Raw genomic sequence first — 9,136 nt, 5'->3', positions numbered from 1 at the left:
GTCTTACACTGCACACTGTTAAAGCATGCTGTTGAGCCAGTGGATTATATGACTAAACCTTGTGGTATTTTAGCCCACACCGGATGAAATATTCGGTACGGGTACAAATTTCTCTGTGTGAGAGAAAATTTTAAGTGATTTCCACGTCTTTTAATAAACGTTAATACACCATGAAGCGCCCCCTCTATTTGTTTTAGGAGGTGTTCACATTGAAGGTCCCGTGGGAATCGGGTCAGTTTGGAGGGGAGCTGCAATCAATACAGCCGGTGTTGGTGTGGACTTTCAAAGGAACTTTCTGGTTCTTTGAAAAGAACGGACTTTTTAAATAGTGTCAGCGCACCTATATACTTGTATCAATATATATATATATATAGATATATATATCTATATAGATAAATATATACATCTATATAGATATATCTATATCTATATAGATATATCTATATAGATAGATCTATATATCTATATATATATATAGATCTATATATCTATATAGATAGATCTATATAGATCTATCTTTATAGCTTGGAGGGGGTAGAGGGGGGAAGCTGTCCCCGGGTGCTGTGAGGGTAGAGGGGGGAAGCTGTCCCTGGGTGCTGTGGGGTAGAGGGGGGAAGCTGTCCCTGGGTGCTGTGGGGGTAGAGGGGGGAAGCTGTCCCCGGGTGCTGTGAGGGTAGAGGGGGGAAGCTGTCCCCGGGTGCTGTGGGGGTAGAGGGGGGAAGCTGTCCCCGGGTGCTGTGGGGGTAGAGGGGGGAAGCTGTCCCCGGGTGCTGTGGGGGTAGAGGGGGGAAGCTGTCCCCGGGTGCTGTGAGGAGGAGGGGGGTCCCTGCGGCTGCTGAGGGGAGAGGGGGTACCTGTCAGCCTGACACTATGATGAAATACCGAATACCTAAAATAAATAAATACTGAATACATAAAATAAATAAATACCGAATACATAACAATACATAAATAATGAATACATTAAATAAATAAATAAATAAATACTGGCATAATTATATAAATTAAATATAAAATCAGTAGCTGTACATTACACATCTGCTGATTTTGAAGGCATAAAGCTATTAAATCCATTAGAAAAAGTAATTGTATCGATAGAATACAATACTGATGCGTCTGTTAGTCAGAGTAATTGCGGCACAGATCAAATAAACTCCATTCTATAATTACAGTACCTATACAATGTGAGTCTGATTCACTTATACAGGTTTTTTTTCCATTTAATTTCTATCCACTACGCGGATTTTGTTTTTCTGGTCACGAATATACGGCGGAGTATCCAGCTCAGGGAATAGAACGCCATGGTTCAGCAGGTAGTGATGCCTTCCAGTGGAGAAACGCTGAAAGCGACTTTAGTGCGACTGTCGCCACAGAAACAGTTTGCGCGACTCTAGAAAGTTAGAGAGGGGGTACCTGTCAGCCTGACACTATGATTGCCGGCGCTGCCGCTGCTGTATCTCCCCCTGGCGGCCGGTCCTTGCGGCGGATGGACAGTCAGTGTCGGCGGTCCCTCTGGCGCAGTGGAAATAGTACTATTTACTATTTACACCGCCATTTACACGGGTCCCATCCGGGTTCTACCCAGGTCAGGACCTGGGAGGAGGACCCGTGTAAATGGACACGGATACCCCCCATTTACACCGCCGAGGATCCGGGTCTGACCCGCTGCTGACCCGGATTTTTCGGCGGTGTAAAAGGGGTATTAGATGGATATGTGTAAACGGTCATTACCCTCCACCTGAAGTGATGACAGCATCTGCTCGTGGGGACATAGCCATTAGCACCATTTTGGTGGACTGTGTGCTCCTCGTTAGGCAGGCCAACTGTACTGATAGATTGTCACAAACAGGAGGGACTGAGAGAAGCCGCATTATATTAAGCGACCATTTTGCATATATACTTTAGTTTTTATAATGGATTATAACCAATAGTGATATTAAGTATATCATGTATCCCTTGACCATCTAATAGTCTGTATAGGAAATATGCACTCCCACATATTGCCAATGGTCAAGGATCAGCGCAACGCAGGTATAGGCTAGTATCCTCGTCTATCCCTGTCGATTATCAGTAAAAGATGGAATCAACAGGAGAGAAATGATAGAGTATAGATATGATTCTCACCTTTTATATACATATCAGGTTTAAGTTGTATATATGTTATTCAGTTCTATCACTGTCCCTTTAAATGTATTTTACTTAACATTCTTCTAGCAGAACAGATTTTATCTTCAGTATAAGATGGAAAAGTTTGTGGTGATTGTAAGAGTCGTTACCAAGGTCAGAAGATGAGCCGACAAAGATATTGCACCTGCGACATGGAGATAGCGTTTTGGAATGATTTGAGAATCAGAAGGAGGAGGCAAAGTTACCGCTTGCTTATTAACATTGATCCAATTATTTCTATTATAAACAAACTTTTGTTTTGATGTCTCATTAAAAAGTATCAATTTATTGCTTTAGCTTAAAACTTCATAATAAATATTTAATGAGCACCGACGTGGATTGTATTCCACATTTTGGGTATAACTATGAGCACCTTAAGAATAAACGTCAGATCAGAAAGGTCGCTGAGATACTCTGTGTGCGTTATCTCTTCATTTCTGGTCTCCAGCCGGCTGTCAATCATGGAACCTCTGACTGAACATTGAAGGTAGTTGTCAGACCCTGTGTCATCTCTCAGGGGCCCTAACAGATGTGAATTAGCATCCTTGCGAGTGAGCCGGATCCCGCAGACCACCATTCGCAGGGCGCGTACGTTCCCATTGGCTGTGAATGGATGTTTTACAGAAACATCCATTCGCAAGCCACTGGGACCGTCCCACATCTTTTGATGGTTGCCGCTCTGAGCATCCTTACATATGCGTGTACCCTCGGGGAGAAGTGGGCGGGGAGCTGGCATCCGGAGATGTCAGCTGCCTGGCACCCGCATGTCCATCATGGCCTCATTAGCATGAGAACGCTCAGCATTCCCATAATGGTCAATAGGAGAGGGCGCTGTCATTATTGGACATTTGGCCTAGAACTACGTCAGGTTTTCACACAATCCCTAAATGTACATAAAGAACCAACTCAGACACATGAGACAGAACAATTGGAAGTGCTCATATTTTATTGGGGAAAATGAACGGATGTCACATATCTGTGAGGGGTGAACCTCTGTGACCCTCCGCTTCTTGGTGATACAGTAGTTCTTCAGCTGGAACCTTGATATCTGGTAAATTGTGTTAGATTTTAGGAAGGCTGATTTTGTAGAGATGGGAAACTCTGTAAGGGATTCTTTGGCAGAGTGGAGGAACTAGGAAGGAGTGCAGGAGAAGTGGCAAAATGTAAAAGTGCAATACTAATATTGGATAATCCACATACAGTTGTCCTGGACTGCAGGAAAGCAGCTGACGCGTTTCACTGCAACAAGCAGCTTTATCAAAGGGGTTTTGGTGGTGTACCTGGCTCAGGTATATATATAGCCAGGTACACTACCAAAACACCTTTGATAAAGCTGCTTGTTGCAGTGAAACGCGTCAGTTGCTTTCCTGCAGTCCAGGACAACTGTATGTGGATTATCCAATATTGTGGACCATTGTTCCTGTTACCCTTACCAGGATCCCCATTCTTCCTTTATTGGCGGACACCGAGCAGAGGAACTCCAGGTGACCTATACCAACTTCTGTCTCCTATGTCACTGGGTCAACTACTGTGCTCGGAAGCCTTTTTCAAAATTTGCATATTGTGTCCCCACCAGCGGACACCGCTCCAAGGACTCCTCCGGTGATAATATCCACAGCCATTCACCCCATTAAGAGGACCGAATATCTAGTGAGCGGAAGCTTTATTCATCTCCTCACGGCTGCCCTTAGCGCCGTATCCATCGAGTGGACAATACTTCCAACAACCATAAAGGAGGATCTGGTAATATGCACTCAAGTGACAACACCCTCATGTTCCTTCCACACTAATCTATTCCACACAGTTGCCTGGAAATTGCTTATATTGTTGTAATATTTTCCTTTGTAATTTTAAACCATTGTATTTTATTGTGCCATCAGGTATTTTTTATATCAGTAAAAATTAACACAAATCCAATCATCGGGTACTACTGTTTTTTAATAATAGCGCTGCTCTACTTGCCTTGTGCTTGTATTGCTTGATGATTTTTTAAAACCAGCTCCAGGGCCGGGGCTGGTTCCCGAAATACGGGGGACAAAATGAGTAGGGGTCCCCCGTATTTTAAGAACCAGGCCCAACCAGCCAGCAGGCTAATGCCACAGCCAGGGGACACTTATTATATAAGGTCCCGCGGCCAAAGCATTAACCCTACCGACCAGTCAGCCTGGCCAGGGGCCCTGGGGGAGTGGGGACCCCCTCCAGGACTTACCTGGCCACGCTGAAGCCTGGTGCTGTCCCCGGTGACCCTGTGCGGTGGTCACCGGGCTGATCTTTGCGTAAAAAAATAGATAAAAGTATTGTTTAATACTGTGGAACTATGAATCCCAGCAAGCCTCCCCCGCAAGCCAGGACTTGGAGAACCACAAGTCCCAGCATGTGGGGCATTAAAGGGCCCGATGGCGCTTGTAGTTCCACAGTAATAAAAATAGTTAAATAAACACACACTGACACACACGAAAAATAAAGCTCCAGAACACGACTTTGCATACGGCTGAAACAGATGTATGCAGTCGTAGTCATTCGTATTAAGAATACGAATATGAAATGTTGTATTCGTATTCTTAGTAAATTTCCCCCAATAAGTTACGTATACATGGAGCTAACACAGCCCGGTATACATGTGCCCATCTGTACATAAATTGGGATGCAGGATCCTGGGCGCCAAGTTTCCGATACCAACCCCACAAGTTATGTTGGTTCCACAAAGAACGCACACCTAGATGCATAAGGCTTACTAGCAATCTCTGTTCTAGTTACTTATATTTATGTTCTGTTAATGGCGCCTATTGCCTATATAGTATGAGGTTTGTTTTGTTGGTGGCAACATCGCCTTTATTATCCATTTTGTGTGTTAAATATGACAATGGCCAATTGTATTGCATATGGCAGAGCCTCTGCTGTTATTGATATGAAGAGCACACAGTGCAATGTGCTGGTGTCATGGCTGTCTCACGTGTATTGGAATCATGTGCGAGGAATCTAAAACGAATGAAATGTGAATTGTTTCTGCATTACCGTAAAGGGCTAAGAAGTATGCGACATGCCCTCAGGAGCCAGAGTCTCTATATACCTCAAGTAGAAAGGAGTTATTTCTTTTTTTGAAGTAAACCCACTGAGTGTACATACGGGCCCTTATTCTGATTGAGTCGGGCGACTGCGTGTTCGGTCGGACGGCTGATGTATTGTTTGCGCATGTGCAGAGGCGTTTCTGCGCATGTGCAAACACCTCGCACGTCCGAACACGATGTGAATTCCGCACAGAAAAGGATCGTACGGACCCATCCGAGCAGGGGGTGGAGAGGGGCGTGAAGGGCTGTTTGGGCTCATTATCATATGCGTACGCCCCGTGTTTCATGGGCGTACGTATGGTAATCCGCTGGGCACTGGGCATACGTATAGTAATCCAGCCGTGTGGGGGCGGACAGCTGACATAGCCGGATGCCAGCTGCCCGCCCATATCCCTGCATTCACACGGAGAAATGTCCGAGTGGTCGGGAGCACTCGGAGCTGCCTGACCGCTCGGTCCATCATTCGATGGTCGGCGACCATCAGAGAATGGGGGGCGGTTCCCACAGGCCAGAGAGTGAGTGTTCGCATGAAATATCCCCTGCGATCCGTTCGCTCTGAGTCTTACCGCATTCGGACGGTGTGGGCGATCCGTATGGTAGGCGGGGCTAAGAACACTGGGTGCACGTCCAAAATACGCATCCGACCAAGTCAACTAGAATAAGGGCCACAGTGTATTTGCTCATGTATACAGAAGCGATCGTCTGTTCTTTGTTTTCCAGCTCACATTCAGTAAGGCCTATTGTGCCTTATTTCATTTTCCTCATTGTGGCTACATTGCAGATGTTTCTTTTTCCAATATAACCTGTATAATTACTCGCTGTTTCCTAGTCTGTTACCACTGACAGATATTCTAGTAGTATTTCCTAATACCGCTGCTGCATTTAGCGTTCCAGATGAAAACTTGAAGTTTCAGCTCCATCTCCACTAAATAAATGCTAAGATTCTGGCCCTGCTAATCTTACATATATGAGCACCGGCGGTATATGAATTGCTTCATGCAAATAAGGCCAGTTACCCAATCATTTAAAAAATAAATGAATTTAGTGATTGCGATGCTCTGATTTTAATTTTAGACCTTAGGGCTTTTCTTAGGTGCATTAGACCCCCCAAGCCTTAATCCAGCTCCGTCTGATTGGTTTACTTGCCGATACTGTTGCCAAAATCACACTTTATCCTAGAGTTTCCCAAAATATTCCTTACAGTCCAAGTTTTAAGGATAGCCATGCTTGAGTCCAGGCATTTAAATCAAAATGAGTAATGTAGTTAAGTCATCTGTGCTCTCACATGGACATCCTTAAAACCTGGCCAGTAATTATGGAGCTTTGGAAATTCTGCCTTAGGGGGGTATTCAATCGCGGGCGACCATCTCCCTACAGGGGAGATGGTTGTCGTGCCCTAGTCAATGCCATCTTCCCCAACAACATTGAGCAAGGTTTCTCTGCAAAACGAGCCCGACTTCACTAGCTGTCGGGCTCTTTCTGCCGAGAACGGCCAGGAAGTGACCAGCTGCCGGCTGCAGCTCGCCTCTTCCCGGACACAACTCGAGGCCACGCCCCCTTCTCGCTCCCCGGCAGGGGGGACATTGACTCCCGCCTGCATGTTCTCGGACGAGCTGACCGAGAACAGGACAGGAGCAACCTCGACCGCCGTGACCTACACATTAAATAACCCCCTTAGCCTATAACACTGTTTTTCTGTATCTCGTGTGGCGTTAATTCCATGATGTATCGCAAGACCTGTGACACAATGTAATGTTATATTTTGTAGCTCTATAAATCATGATAAAATGAATATGTTACACTGCATCAGCTAATGTAATGCTGTGTACACACGGTCCGATTTCCTTTCTGATGTTGACGATATAGTCAACATCGGATCGGCATCGGATGCAGATCGCAAGGGTTAAAACCCTTGCGATCCCGATCCGATCACGATGCGCGTTCACGTATCGGAAGCCAGAAAGTCTTGGCTGCCTTGTCTATATAGTGCAGATCTGCACTATATAGTCAAGATAGGATGCAAATTGGATGTGCCTTAAGATCCTATCCACGATCCTATCTGATCAGATCGTGGATAGGATCTTAAGGCACATCTGACCGTGTGTACACACCATTAGCCCACATTTATTTATACACACGTAAAACACTAATAAACAAATCGAAAATAAGGACAGAGACCTATTGGCGAGGAAAATCGTCAGGGTTACTAATTACTAGCTGATGTACCCAAGTTTAAATGTTAAATGATCAAGTTATTAAGTTATCATTAAGTTCGGTGTAACAGTCACCATAATAATTATTAGCAGCTCTTCCAACACACCCATGAGGTGGCTGCTCAATGTCGTTTTTTTTTGTGGGGTGTCGCCATTAGCCCTAATCCCCAGCTTGTTACCGTCAATTCCCTCCAGAAAAATGATTGCAGAAACTGGAGGGATCAGGAACAAGTCTTTAAAATCATTTGATTGTTTGTAAAAAAAGAATAGGATTAAAAGAAAAGGAGTAAAAGAAAAGATGGAAAAATGTATTAATAATTTTAAATAGGAACTTACCGCTTTAGACCTTTGCTCTTACATTTTGGTGGTTCTGATTCGATGGAGAGCCATCAGGTGAGGTGGGAGAGAAGGTTCAGGCTGAAGAGTCCCTCGCGGCACAGAGGGCAGGTGTTGTTGACCTTCAGCCATTCTGTAAGACAGGGAGCATGGAAGGTGTGGTGGCAGTGTGATAAAGCCATTTCCGTCCCTACCTCAATGTCAGAGATGCAGATGGTGCAGTTCTCTGGTTTCTCTCCTTCCGCAATAGTGTGCCTGCAGAAGGTGGGGAGACAGGGCTTGAAGAACTGCAGGAATATTTCCAGCAGGAGGCGATCTGGTCTCACAGCCTCTGCCTGATGGTCACTGCCACTGGGCTCATGTCCTCCTCTTCCTCTCCGTCCAGATCTTCCTCTTCCCGATGATGGTCCAGATCTTCTTCCTGATCGACACCCATCGGATGGTCTGCGGCGTCCTGACCTCAGCCAAGCCTCTCTGATGTTCTAGCTGTGTCCATTTAAAATGATATTTCATACATTGTAGATATAACAAATAGCCATATGTAACATGTGAGGATCAGATATTGCTGGTGTACAATAAGAGTTCCAGCAATAACATGATTGTATATATTACATTACCATACAACTGAAATACAGAGCTGCAGCAGTATGCGTGTACGGATGCAGGCCCCAATGTTTAGCGCTTCCTGATCTGTAACTAACAGCATGGGAGGTGCCAGCCAGTAACACAGGGACACTGGCCAACCACCACTGCTATAATCCCTCCCACTACAAAGGACAGGTGCCCATACACTAGTAAGATTTATCTTCAGATCTGGCTGGTTGGGACAAAAACATGGTGATGGATGAGTGACAGTTTGTCAGTTTTCCAGCATTTCCAAGCTGTCAGCTGCCATTTGCTCTCATCCATAACCAGGTTTTTGTTACAACCAGCCAGATCTGAAGATAAATCTGCGTGTGTATGGCCACTAAAATATTTAATTTACTGAACAAACTTTTTACTGACCTTGGTTTCCAATTAGCTGGGACAACTCTCGACGGCTCATTGTAGCCGGAGGCAGAAGGTGATCGAAGTGAGAAAAAGAAGAATAAAAAGGGGGAAAAGAGAAAGAAAAAGCACAGATGTAATTGTGCGCTGAGCTCCACTCACTGGTCACTCACTACAGTCACTGGCTGCGATTTTTTAGCCTGAAAATGTCTCTTACCTGAGAGCTGTTTTTTTCCCTGCGTCCTCGTCCACTTCTGCCCAGGAAATGCCAGTGCTGAGGCTGCATCATTCAAATGTGGCATGCGGGCGGCAGTTGGTGATGGCCGTGCGGCACATCACATCTACATTATATTCCACATCATCCTC

The sequence above is a fragment of the Crinia signifera genome, unplaced genomic scaffold (genome assembly GCF_055691185.1).
Source record: "Crinia signifera unplaced genomic scaffold, ASM5569118v1 HAP2_SCAFFOLD_146, whole genome shotgun sequence".
In the NCBI taxonomy this organism is placed as follows: domain Eukaryota; kingdom Metazoa; phylum Chordata; class Amphibia; order Anura; family Myobatrachidae; genus Crinia; species Crinia signifera.
The sequence above is the reverse complement of the archived record's forward strand: the minus strand, read 5'-3'. Positions refer to the sequence as shown.